This window comes from Gorilla gorilla, chromosome 4 (genome assembly GCF_029281585.2).
Source record: "Gorilla gorilla gorilla isolate KB3781 chromosome 4, NHGRI_mGorGor1-v2.1_pri, whole genome shotgun sequence".
In the NCBI taxonomy this organism is placed as follows: domain Eukaryota; kingdom Metazoa; phylum Chordata; class Mammalia; order Primates; family Hominidae; genus Gorilla; species Gorilla gorilla.
The window spans coordinates 78897524-78911122 of NC_073228.2; the positions used below are offsets into that span (position 1 = coordinate 78897524).

Below are 13599 nucleotides of genomic sequence, written 5' to 3' on the forward strand. Positions count from 1 at the left end.
GCATATTTTAGGTTATAACTCCTAGATAGCATAAGTTTTGATTTCATTCCAAATACCTCCAAATACATAAAAGTTATTCTGATTAAAAATGAATTTAAAAATCTTAAAAGTAATGCAAAGTTAAACATCTTTGAACAGAAACTCAAAGTCATGATGATGACTACTTAAACATTTTCAAAATTACATAAATCTCTAATGTTATTGCCAAAGGAAATGAATTGCCTAAATAAAACAAATTACTCTGAATGTGAACAGGGTATGACAGTGATAATGGCAAGAAGAATGTCTGTCAGTTCAACCAAGTATGGGGTAAAGGGGCAATCTATAAGCATAAAGGTGACTCTCATCATAAATCTGAGTCGAATTTTCCTAGAAAAATGTAAACTTCGCCGGGCGCGGTGGCTCACTCCTGTAATCCCAGCACTTTGAGAGGCCGAGGCAGGCGGATCACGAGGTCAGGAGATCAAGACCATCCTGGCTAACATGGTGAAACCCTGTCTCTACTACAAACAGAAAAAATTAGCCGGGCATGGTGGCGGGCACCTGTAGTCCCAGCTACTCTGGAGGCTGAGGCAGGAGAATGGCGTGAACCTGGGAGGTGGAGCTTGCAGTGAGCCAAGACCATGCCACTGCACTCCAGCCTGGGTGAGAGCAAGACTCCGTCTCAAAAAAAAAATAAGAAAGGAAAGAAAAATATAACCTCAATATACTTGGTTTTGATATCCGTTTATTTGTGTATAACAAAGAATAAAAACAGCCAAACAGCCCAAATTTTGTTCCTCGAGTACGCTGTAATGGGGGAAAGAAATCCAAATAAGTTGGGAATCTTGAATTTTCCTTTACTCCTGACTAATCTACTTAAGAATTTAATTTTTTATATAAACTAGTCGATATTATTATTTCAAAGGGAGTCCTAAATTCTATTATAATCAACCAACTGTTCCATATTTCTTTTTTTTTTTTTTTTTTTTTTGAGATGGGAGTCTCGCTCTGTCGCCAGGCTGGAGTACAGTGGCACAATCTCGGTTCACTGCAACCTCTGCCTCCCAGGTTTAAGCGATTCTCCTGCCTCAGCCTCCCGAGTAGCTGGGACTATAGGCGCGTGCCACCATGCACAGCTAGTTTTGTTGTTTTTTTTTTTTTTTGTATTTTTAGTAGAGATGGGGTTTCACCATGTTGGCCAGAATGGTCTCGATCTCTTGACCTCGTGATCCGCCTGCCTCGGCCTCCCAAAGTGCTGGGATTACGGGCATGAGCCACCGTGCCGGCCAATCTTCCCGTATTTCTAACTCCCAGTTTTTTCCTAGGATTGAAACTACTCCAAAATTTCCTGCATATATAAATTAAAACATTATTGCATTCTAATATTATCTAGAACCATGAGTGCTGTCTAGGATGAACCAATCCCATATTTACTTTCTCTTCCTCCCCCAAATCCCAATAAACAGAATTTTTTTTTCTTTTTTAAAGAAATGCTTTTAACTGGGCTCAGTGGCCCACACCTATAATCCCAGCACTTCAGGAGGCCAAGGTGGGAGGATCACTTGAGCCCAGCAATTTGAGGTCAGCCTGGGCAACATAATGAGACTCTGTTTCTACAAAATAAAAGAAATTGACCAGGTGTGGTGGCACACACCTGTAGCCCCAGCTACTCGGGAGGACCGTGTGAACCCAGGACTCGGAGGCTGCACTGAACTATGATCACACCACTACTCTCCAGCCTGGGCAACAGAGAGAGACTTTCTCTGTAAAAAAGAAAAAAAAAGAAATATTTTGATAATTTACTAATTACAGCTATGTTAGTCACTGACATTGGTGAAATTTCTACCTGTTTTTTAATTTCCAAAAACTATTCAGCATCAAACTGCCATATGTGTATCAGACATCTTCTACAGCATCCACACTAACTCTAGCTGCAAAGCTCTTTTATGCATTCAACAAGTATCTGCTACTCCCGGGCACAGGGTGTTATTCTGGGAGTGGGAAAAGAGGAAAAGAAATTTAAAAACTCAGGTACAGACATGCCTACAAAGGGCTTATGGTCTAGAGGCAAAGGATCAAGAGTTTCTAGAAAAAAAATATACATTTTGGAGAAGAGGGAACAGGAGAGACACTTCCTGGATGATGTAATATGTGATCAAACCCTTGAAAAAGAGGATAAATTTAGATGTAGTAGAGTTTGGAAGATAAGGGAGGAAAAGAGTATTCCAGAAACAAGCACAGTAAGAAGAAAAAACAAACAAAAAAATTCTTTTTAATGCAACACAAAATAGCCCAAGTAGAATAAAGAAATATGCCATGCTTCAGTATTTATGTAAAGATTATCAGCTTAATAAAAATATGCCTTTTCCTTTACAATAAATTTTATAGGCCGGGCATGGTGGCTCATGCCTGTAATCCCAGCACTTTGGGAGGCCACGGTGGGAGGATTACTTGAGCCCAGAATTCAAGACCAGGCTGGGCAAAACAATCAGACCCCATCTCTATTTTTAAAAAGTTAAAATAAAACAAAATAAATTTTATAGCATGAATACTACAGAAAATATTACAAATGAGCTTTTTGATGTAAAAAAAATTCATAAAGAATACAGTCGGCCCAGTGCGATGGCTCACGCCTGTAATCCCAACACTTTGGGAGACCAAGGCGGGCAGATCACTTGAGGCCAGGAGTTCGAGATCAGCCTGGACAACATGACGAAACTCCGTCTCTAAAAATACAAAAATTAGCCAGGCATGGTGTCATATGCCTGTAATCCCAGCTACTTGGGAGGCTGAGCACGAGAATAGCTTGAACCTGGGAAGTGGAAGTTGCAGTGAGCTGAGATTGTGCCACTGCACTCCAGCTTGGGCAACAGAGCAAGACTCTGTCAAAAAAAAAATTCATGTTTGTGCTATTTATCTAAGCTTTTATATTAATATAACAATTGAAATCCCTCATACTTAAAAAAAAATCCAGAAGTCTGAAAGTAGGCAAAACAAATAACAGCTAATTTATAAAATAATTTAACCTATTTGTAGGCTGGGTGCGGTGGCTCATGCCTGTAATCCCACCAATCTGGGAGGCCGAGGTGGGAGGATCACCTGAGGTCAGGAGTTCGAGACCAGCCTGACCAATACAGAGAAACACTGTTTCTACTAAAAAATGATTTTAACACTGCCTTCATTTCCCAAAGATTACTGAAGTCATGTGAAATAAAAGGCATTAGAGATTCTATTTTTCTGACAAAATATTTAAGAGCCTTCCTTTTCTTCTAAGCCAAGTAATTAGGACTCCTTTATATATACATCATATACACAACACTTCTAGACAGGAAAAGATCTAGCAGTGGTAAGTTTTTCTTTCTCATTTTATGAACCCTAACACAAATTCCACAGACCATCTACGACATGAACTTTCTGACTTTTCCTGTATTTCCCTCTTTCATAATTAGTCATTCTACTTTAGGACAGAAATTTGCCATACAAGATCCTCTCTCATATAACATTTCTTTCCATCATAACTTTTCTTACCATCCATAAATACATCTTCATATCCACAACTTTCTTTAGATCTCTCTCCCCGACTGATTTCTGATGCCCACCCAAACCTAAAAGGTCAGATAACGCAAAACAAAACAGAGGAGAGCCTTAGATTTTCAGAGAGACCTGTCTGCCTGAAGTTCTTGGGGTTCCATGAGGACAATAGAGGTTTCTCCTAAGATGGGTTTTGTAGCACCTTCTGTTTTTCTTTAAGGAGTCCCAGGCTGTCAGAAATTACCTTAGATCCCCTCATGTGGGCACTGAGTGGCAACAAGACAGACTAGGGAACAGTGGCAACAAGGCAGACTAGGGAACAGCTGGCAACAAGACAGACAACTGAGCAGAAAAAGAAAAACTTACTACAGTCCCCGCTGTAAAGATGGATAAACTGAGGCACCAAGCAGTTTAAAAATTCATGTTACATAGAGTTGGGCTCCACAGCTCACTCTCTTAACCATCCTGTAATTTTGCTGAATCTATGCCCAGTCACTGATGCACCTGTATGGTACCTCATGGCCCCCTTAGAGCTTAGAACCTGGGTTTCATTCCTACTCTACAGCTATAGAATTTAACAATTTTCCTCCGAATTTGTTGGATTCTAACCCTATATTTCTAAAATTTTATTACTATTACTGAATCTTAAAGGGAGCTGTGATGTCTTTAGTCTTTAGAAATATTAAATCTATAAACAAAGAACTATATGCAGTTAAACTGTATTCAAATTTCTACATGCTTTAAAACATTGAGGCAAAGTATTAAGAAACACACCTAAGAAACTGCAACCAATCTACTCTGGACAAAAATTTAGATGCTATCTCTTCAAAATAAGCTACCTAGTGGTATTTATACATATTCTTTCAACAGTATCTTACATGCTCATGGCCTTAAAAATAACTAAAGTGTCAGAATTATAGGCATTACACTTTTCTGTTGGCTTGAAAAGTGATACAAAATGCATAAACTTCTAGAGTGATCAGTTTAATAAAAGAGTTCATACCAAAGGTAATAATACTAGGAATCAAAGAGGGCTAAACACTGCAGGTTCTTAAACGCGAAAGTTAATAAAACCTTGTTTTTGGTTGTGAATGTTTGCCTTACAACATTATACACGATTCTCCCCTCTTCTTTTTCCTCTTGCAAAGATGTGGTGATGAACCCTTTGCCATGCAGATGACAATACTCTTGAAAATGGTGGCAGAAAAAAAAATGAAGGGAATATGGTTCACTTAATCATCTCATAAATTAGAACTTATTACCCCTGTGACTCTTGAATAGCTCCAGAAAAAAATGTGACAGAGATGAAATGGCTGTTTGCTACCAATACTTTATGTGACGCTTCATTTTTTGATTCCTTGAATAACACATTAGTCCATTTATGCCAGAGGTTGCAATTTTTTTAATTTTTGCATAAGTGAAAAATCAGACCTTGCCGATGACATTTAACAGTAGGATATAAGTAATTTCCACATGCTTAGCGTGGAACACTAGGCATAAGTGGGTTAACACAATTATGAAAACATGGCTATTCAAGTAACTAATTATACAACTGATTTTTTTTTCCTCATCTCTAAAACATAGTAAGGGATCAGTTATTTAAAAAACACAACAGTGACAAGTCTTTTATTTTTAACTCAGTTTTGGTTTGTTAAGGCTATTGCTTGGCATAAAAATACAAAAACAGGAGGAGAAACAAGAATACAAACATGAAATAGAAGCAGTAGCAAAAGAAAATGAAGAGGAACAAGAAAATGAGAAGAAAATACACAATGGAAGAAAGGAAAAAGAACAGGTGTGGGAATTAGAAGGCCTATCATATGACACTTTTTATCCCCTCCTCGATTCATAAAATTTGAGTAACTCCAAGAGTATCACAACCAAAAACAAGCAAAAGGATACACAAATAGTCACCCTCTAAATTTTGTTAAGAATGAGATAATGCTGCCACTCACGCCTAGCTCAGGCACCAGCAGGAGGAGGGCACACTCCAGAGATTGCAGGAGAAGGGGGAGGACTCCTCTTTGTCCTAGGTGTACCACCACCACTGCCACCGAGGCCTTCGTTACAGCACCCACAGGTTCCTCCCCACCCCAGAACGGGATGGGCCCTGCAGTGCTCCTACTCCCCCTTCCCGGCCCCCAGACTTCCTACTGCTACCACCACTAGCGCCAATGCCAATACAAGCAGTCACCCTCAACGTACCAGCCCACCCTACCAGGATCCTACCACCAGGCCCCCGTGGGTGCCCTCCTACCTCTCCAGTCGAGCTGTGGTCTCCATCTCCACCACCAACTGCATGAGGCAAGCTGCAGAGCCACGTCATCCACTCGACCGTACCACAGGCGGCGACTCCTTCTCCTCCTTCAGCCTGGCTTGGAGCAGCTGGGCAGGCAAAGCAAGAAAAGCCCAAAACAGGACTCAGGGATTGGAACCATTAGAGCCTCACCTCGTTATGCTGGTGACTGGGTGTCAGGGATCAGTTTCATTGAAGGCACTCATACCCACCTTCCAAAGTCCAACCTCTCCTTCTGGCAAAAGCTGGCCAGGAACTGGGGCCTGGGGTGGGAGTGAGTGCCTTCACTGAAACTGGCCCCTGGCCAAGTCCAGCTGGCCAGGCATTGCTGGACCCACCAAGGCTGCCCTTCTCCGGGAGCCTGAGTAGGAGAAACTCAGACCCAGCCAGCCCTCCCCACCCAAGGGCTGATTCCCATTCCTGACACCTCCACCCACAGTGCCCTGTCTCCCACTTCCCCCATGGTGCATACTACTCCCTGCCCGGTAGTCCCAGGTGGTCTTCGCAACACAAAGCATGAGGGCAGACCGGGAAACCACAGTGGGTGTGGAGGCCCTACCGTGCAATCCAGCTCGAGCGGAGAAAATCGCCTTCTAGAGTCTGGAGTCCGAGAAGAGGAAAACGATCCCTCACTTGGAAGCTACGAGAAGAAGGAGGCCACTGCTGTCGCTGCCGCTGCCACCTCCTCAGCTCGCCAATGCCGCTGGCAGTGTAGCCCCCATGGCACCCCTAATCTGCCCTCTGCCACTAGCAGTGTAGCCCCCGGATAGCACATCCAACACACCCTACAGTTTCAGGCAATGTAACCCCAATACCCCCCCGCAAAAGCCCCCCACACACACACCTCAGGGAGCATACCACCCAATATTGCCCACAATCTGACCCAGCCACGGGCAGTTCAGCTCCTAATGGTGCACCCCCCAGTCACAGACAGTGCAGCACCCAACAACGCCCCTAAACCACCCCCCACTGCCAGCATTGTAGCCCCGGATAACTCCACCCAACCCACTCCCTGCCGCGGGCAGTGCAGCAGAACATAGTGCCCCTAATCCTTCCCCAGCCACCAGCAATACAAGCTAGTGTACACAATCTGCCTCCCCCCACCACCCCTGCCACCATGGGCAGTATAGCCCCAGATAGCCAGGCAACCTGCCCCACCACCAGCAATGCAACCCCAGAGAGTGCCCCAAACCAGACCACTGCCACAGGCAGGGTAGCCTCTAGCGGTGAACCCCAATAGGACACCCAACCCTTGCCCCCAGAGGCATACAGGGTAGGCCCAGAAAACTCACCTACCCCATCACATGTCTACCACCGTAGCTGAGCTGCAGTCTCCGACGTCACCACCAACCACAGCGAGGCGAGCCATGGTGGCACATGTTCCATCCTCCAGCATGTGGCAGCGCCTCTTCCTTCTAGTCCTCCTGCTGCTGACCACTCTCCTACTGCTCTATCGCCACCACCAACCTCAGCGAGTTAGTGACGTAGGCTCCAGGCTCCATCCATCCTCCACCCTCCAGCAGGCGGAAGGTTGCGGCCTTTTCCAGTCCTCTAAGCTTGACACAGAGTGGCTCCTCCACTCGACACAGAAGAGCCTGAAATGACCTGACGCCACCTCAGCATGCTTTATATATGAGGTTATGCAAATGTAGTTCCTGGACTACATGTTCTGATTGGATGAGAAAAAAAACCTCTAGGCCTACTCTGATTGGACTTTATTTTCATGCTGTGATTGGTTGTGTTAAGACTTGCTCTCATCCAATCAGAACATGATCATAAAGTCCAATCAGAGTAAGCCTGGAGGTTTTTTTCTCATCCAATCAAGACATGCAGTCCAGGAACCTCCGTGGGCATTACCGCAGTATATAAATGATGCTGAAGCGGAAACACGTTTTTTCAAGTTCCTGGATCTTCGTGTTGGGTAGCTCGCTGCCCAAGGTAGAGGACTAGGAATCAGGAGTGGGTGGCCGTATGCTGGAGGCTGGAGCCGCGGGAGCGCGGCTCGCCTCGCTGCGGTTGTTGGCAGTGACGGAGAGAGAGCAGCGCGGCTGGAGCGGGTAGGAGAAGGAAAACAGTTTTGGGATAGATAGAGGGGAGTAAAGAGGGTAGTTAGGGCCCAAGGGAAAAAAGGGATAGCTTAGCCGGAGAAGGCGTTGCAAAAAGATGGCAGCGAAAAGATGTTGGGGAAAAAAGTTTTTGGGTAGATGGAGGTGTAAAAACAGGGTGGGGAGCGGGAGGGAAGGAAGGTTTTGCAGAAAGACGGTGGGTAAAAAGTTTAAGGGTAGATGGAGGGGGAAAAGAGGGTGGCAAGTGGGCGGAGGAAAGAGAGGGAGGTGATGGGGAAAACGGGGCAAGCAGTAGGGAGAGAAGGTTTTGTGAAAAGATACTGGGGAGAAAATACAGTGATGGGGGAAAGTTTTTGGGTTGAGCAAAAGAGGGTAGCAAGTGGGAGAAGGAAAAAGAGGGTAGCCAACAGGAGGAAGACAAGGTTTTGTGAAAAGACAGTGGCAGAAAAGAAAGACGGTGAAGAAAGAAAAGACGGTGGGTGAAAAGTGTTTTGATAGATGGAGGGGGGAAAGAGGGTGATGGGGAGGAGGAAAGAGGGTGGCGAGAGGTAGCAGGGATGGGGGTTGGGAAAACAACAGAAAAATAGTTTGGGGTAGAGAGGGGAAAAAAGAGCACTAGTGGTAAAGGGGGGAGACTTTGAAAAGATGGTGGGGAAAGTTTTGGGGTGTAGATGGAGGGGGAAAGAGGGAGGTGAATAGGCGTGGGGAGAAGGCTTTGTGAAAAGACGGAGGGAATGTTTTTGGGTAGGTGGAGAAGGGAAAGAGAATGGCAAGGAGGAATGGGGAAAGACGATGAAGAAAACAGTTTTTAGTTGGATGAAGCAGGGAAAGAGAGTAGTGAGCAGCAGGAGTGGAGAGAAAGTTTTGGGAAAAGACGGGGGAAAATGTTTTTGCTTAGATAAAGGAGCAAAAGAGGGTGATGAGAGCGGGACGGGAAAAAAGGGTGGCCAGGGATAAGGGGGAAAGACGGCGGGAAGAAACTGGGGAAAGGGTTTGGGTAGATGGATGGGGAAAAGGGTGTTGAGCAGGAGAGTAGAGGAGGCTTTGTGAAATGAGGGTGGGCAAAAAATGATGAAGAAGTTTGGGGGCAGATGGTGAAAGAAAAAAAAAAGGGTGGTGAGAGGGAGGGGGCCAAAGGCCGTTTGGAAAAGAAGGTAGGGAAATAATGGTGGGGGACAAAGGTTTGGGGTAGATTTTTTTAATATGATCATTTGTATGTTTGCTTTTCAGTAGTTTGAGTTCTTTATGTATTTTGTGTATGAACCCCTTGCCTGATGCATGGTTTGCAAATACTTGCTTCCATTATCTGGGTGGTTTCATTTTTATTAAATTTTAATTCAATTTAATTTTTTTTAGACGGAGTCTCAGTCTGTCGTCCAGGTTGGAGTGCAGTGGCACGATCTCCGCTCACTGCAAGCTCTGCCTCCTGGGTTCACGCCATTTTTCTGCCTTGGCCTCCCGAGTAGCTGGGACTACAGGCACTTGCCACCACGCCAGGACACTTTTTTTGTATTTTTAGTAGAGACGGGGTTTCACCATGTTAGCCAGGATGGTCTTGATCTCCTGGCCTCATGATCGGCGCGCCTCAGCCTCCCAAAGTGCTGGGTGTACAGGCGTGAGCCACCGCGCCCGGCCTGTTTTTTCATTCTACTGATTGCTTCCTCTGCTTTGCAGAGGCATTTTTTTTTTTTTTTTTTTTTTTTTGAGACGGAGTCTCGCTCTGTCGCCCAGGCTGGAATGCAGTGGCATGGTCTCAGCTCACTGCAAGCTCCGACTCCCGGGTTCATGCCATTCTCCTGCCTCAGCCTCCCGAGTAGCTGGGACTGCAGGCGCAGGCTACCAAGCCCGGCTAATTTTTTGTATTTTTAGTGGAGACGGGGTTTCACCGTGTTAGCCAGGATGGTCTCAATCTCGTGAACTCGTGATCCGCCCGCCTCGGCCTCAAAAAGTGCTGGGATTACAGGCGTGAGCCACTGAGCCCGGCCTGGAAACGTAACTTTATTTTTTATTGTTGTATTTATATATATACTTTAATAGCCCTGAGTTTTAATAAAGTTGCTTTTAAAAAATGTATCTCATATTTCAGAAATATACCCTAAGGCATGTGATTAGTTGGGTGGCATGTTGTTTAGTTTTTACAATTGAAGGATTGTCATTCCTTTGTACAAAAAAAAAAGTGAATTTTTATCATATACTAGAGGAAAGAAGGCAGATACTAAATAATAAATATTGTATGCTTCCACGTAAATAAAATTTGAAATTATATAAAGATAGAACGTATTGAACTTTTCTGGGGTTGAAGTGGGGAATTCATTGGCAAAGGTCGTGCAATAAATGTGTAGGTGAAGGGAATATTCTATATTTGATTGTGTAGGTGGTTAGCTTTATAAATTTGTAAAACTGAACTGGACTAAAATGTGTGCCTTATACGCCGATTATTCTATAAAACTGATTAAAACTAGTTAGGAGAGAATCAGTCAAGGGGAAAAGAAAAGGCACGTGAAAAAATAATGCCAATGCACTAGAATTATCTTTGATGACATTAAATATAGCCTGGTCTTCTCTTAATTCTTTTTAAAATTTACGTAGATTTCTCAATCCTTTGATACTTTTCCTCAACACATCTTATATTCTCATATAGGTTAATGCATGGCTACATAAGAGAGGGCTCTCTTACAGTTGGACTGGAACAGCTTGGTATTTATATCTACAGATGCATCGGAAGCATAACACTGACCCGTGAGCAAGATGAAAATGGCATGTGCTAGTTAGTGATTCGTAATGTTGCTTTAAGTTTAGTGCCAACTGGTCTACATCGTTGAGAATGTTTAGTTTGATGGTTTACACAACTTGGCTTAAGAAGTATATGACCAACAATGTATGAGGGAGCCTGCTGTAAAGACTTTTCTGCACTTCCCTTTAATTATTATAGTAAGCTCAAATCTTGAAGGTTCATAATATACAGATAAACTGTGTCCGTGAGACTGAGAAAGGATCTTTAGGGAGAAAGGCTCTGTTCCTGAAAGACAGACATTCATTGATTTCCTGCATTTTATTTCTGTTGTACTTTACCTTTCCTTTATTAAACACGAATAAGGTGGTTCTTATAGGGCCTCATAGGCCTTTTTAGTTTTCCAACCTATTCATACTTGGTGCAAACCTAGTAATTTTTTGCGTGATAGTGTTGGGATTTTACTCGGAGGCTAGGCTTCACACTGTAAAAACAGCTTTTTGGAATTGTATCATTTTCAGTCTTTCCATCGTGTTCCACTGTCCCAGCCACACACACACCAGATATGAAGACTACAAGCAACCTCAAAAGGTGTAACACATCTATAGTAGATGTTTTTACCTCTTGTGAAATCTAAGGAAAATATACTAAAAGTGAAGGCATCAGTAAAACAGTATCATTTTAGGTTGACCTCGAGTATTTCAACATCAGTCTAGCTTCAGAACAATAAATTTGCAAGGGGAAATGGGGTACTTTTGTGGTTTTTTACACCTGTTATTTCAATTGAAATTGAAAAAAACTAATTTGAACTAACTATAACCATGAAAAGAAGGCTTTATCAGTATTGAAATAAAATAACAAAATGCATTTGTGGGACTGACCTCAGGACGCATTTTAAATAGTCAATACTACCTCTAACTCATTCCCCCTTCTCTGAGCATCAGCTTTATTCTTACTCCATCTTTCTTAATTTGGCACTGACAGATACAGACTCATTCTTACAACATATACCATCAGAAGTGAAACCTTCACACTCCAACTCTTGAGAAATCTGAGATGCACTTTGACTATTCTCAGATCATGGATCTATTACTTGGATCAAAAAGTACTGCACAGGGAAGTAGATACTATGATCTCTGACATTACAGTTTCAAGGCTGGAATGAGAAAGGGATAGCTCCCTAACGAGGGAGTATCATAGAAATGATATTTTCATGGTCATACTTTCGTGAACTAGGCAGACATCCCTTCATGTCAACTGCATCTCTACTTTGAAAGATAAATATCCATGCCTATACAAAATTATATAGTAATATAAGCATGACTTTTCATCAAAATTTTAACCAAAACAGTCTATTTAGGTGAATAAATACCGATACAGGAGATAGTTTTGCTTGAATGATCTTTACCCTTGGGGAGACATACATAAAAGAATGTCATACTTTGTTATGAAATGACTGTCCACCGTATTTATGAGTAAACTTTCATAATTTCTTTATTGTCTAAAGTAAGCACAAAAACCCTTTTAGTTGATTAATATCCCTTTTTAATATACAGAATAAATATAAGAAAATAGCACAAATGGTATTATGCCAGCACACAGAAACAGTTTCTGTTAAAAGTCAATCCTGTATTTTGAGAACTTGACAAAATCATAATGGAAAATAGTGTATTGTCTTACATGCAGATGTTGTGTACTCAGGGATATCCAAATCAACTTACATCCAAATATTTCACAATTAGTCTTATTCTGTGAAGTATTATAAAACCACGCTCTCAGGAATATAAAAGCACAAAGGGAGCCAGGACTCCAAATAGCCATTTATTCATTTCCTAAGGTTAGGTACAATGAGGACTGCATTTTCAACATTATCAGGGCCATACAGACATTGGAGCTTACGGATAAGATCCAATTTCATAGCAATCTGTTAAAGGATAAGCCAGTGTAATGACCCAGATGTTCACCATAATAATTACCATCTTGAGTGATGATGCTATGAATACAAAGGAACACTGCATCTCTAAAATAAACTATATGACATGAGACCAATTTGATGGAAAGAAGGCAAACTGTGAATGGTAATTTTGTTTTTTTAATTGTTTTCATTGTGTGTACTCATATCTGAAAATACAATACCATATAATTAGAAAAGTTATAACAAAATAAGACTGGAAGCCTTAACTTTTTATATCAAATGTTCTGCACACAAATATAGCCTTTTACTGAAGATCTATGGCTCCAAAATATTGGTAGCTATAATTATGCTTTGTAAAACAGAAGCTATGAATGCCTTACTGCAGAAATACACAAAGAATCATTTCCTTACTCACTCACTGCTAGTAGACCCTGATGCACAGCATTTCCTGCCCAGATACCTGATTATTAATCCAGTTTTTGTTAGGGGTATACTAACAAACAGATTGGTGTTTAAACCAGTTAATGTAAAGAAATGCTGTAGGAACTGAAATATTCCTTTTAAATTAACAAAAGTGTTCTTTCTAGATAGTTACATGAGGACCCAAATGTATACCAGAAAATCATTTGATGAATAGGGAATTAATAAAAGAATGTTTTGTTATATGGTTTTAGTACTTTGTTGGTGCCAGGTTAAAGACATGTGGCCCTAGATAGGATAACTCTACAGAAGAGAATTTAATTTGTTTACCTGCTTCACTAGAAATCCAACAATTAAGGCAGTGATTCTATTTTCCAATATTCATTTCCTCCATTTTCTCATCTCTTTTTGATTGATGGTATCATTTCGTTATTTCATTTTCATTGACATGGAATTCATTTTGGCTAAAATGACTTTTTGACTATTTGTGTATATATATATATGATTTTAAAATCAATGAACAATATTGTTTCTCTATTTCCAAGATTATCTCTCTATATTCTCTAAAGTCGATACTGTGAAACAGTCCAGATATGAGTCTAGGAATGGCAGTACGAAATACTGTAAAACTGGAAGCAACTTAGTAGGTAATCAGTAG

At 41.9% G+C, this 13599-nt stretch overlaps 2 long non-coding RNA genes across 3 annotated transcripts in view; one reads left to right on the plus strand and one right to left on the minus strand.

Moving 5' to 3' along the window:
• LOC115932794 (uncharacterized) overlaps positions 1-7411 on the minus strand; it is a 31753-nt gene extending 24342 nt beyond the window's left edge. The window contains exons 1-3 of one of the 2 annotated variants that reach the window (XR_008679485.2): positions 7106-7411; positions 6369-6449; positions 5771-5898 (exon numbers count right to left, since the gene is read on the minus strand). This is a non-coding gene — a long non-coding RNA (uncharacterized lncRNA). Of the gene's footprint in view, positions 1-5770; positions 5899-6368; positions 6450-7101 lie in introns of both variants that reach the window. The other variant, XR_008679486.2, reaches the window with a different exon arrangement.
• Positions 7412-7613: 202 nt separating this feature from the next.
• Positions 7614-13599, plus strand: part of LOC115932821 (uncharacterized) — a 30400-nt gene continuing 24414 nt past the window's right edge. Inside the window, exon 1 of the long non-coding RNA XR_004068963.3 lies at positions 7614-7866. This is a non-coding gene — a long non-coding RNA (uncharacterized lncRNA). The remainder of the gene's footprint in view (positions 7867-13599) is intronic.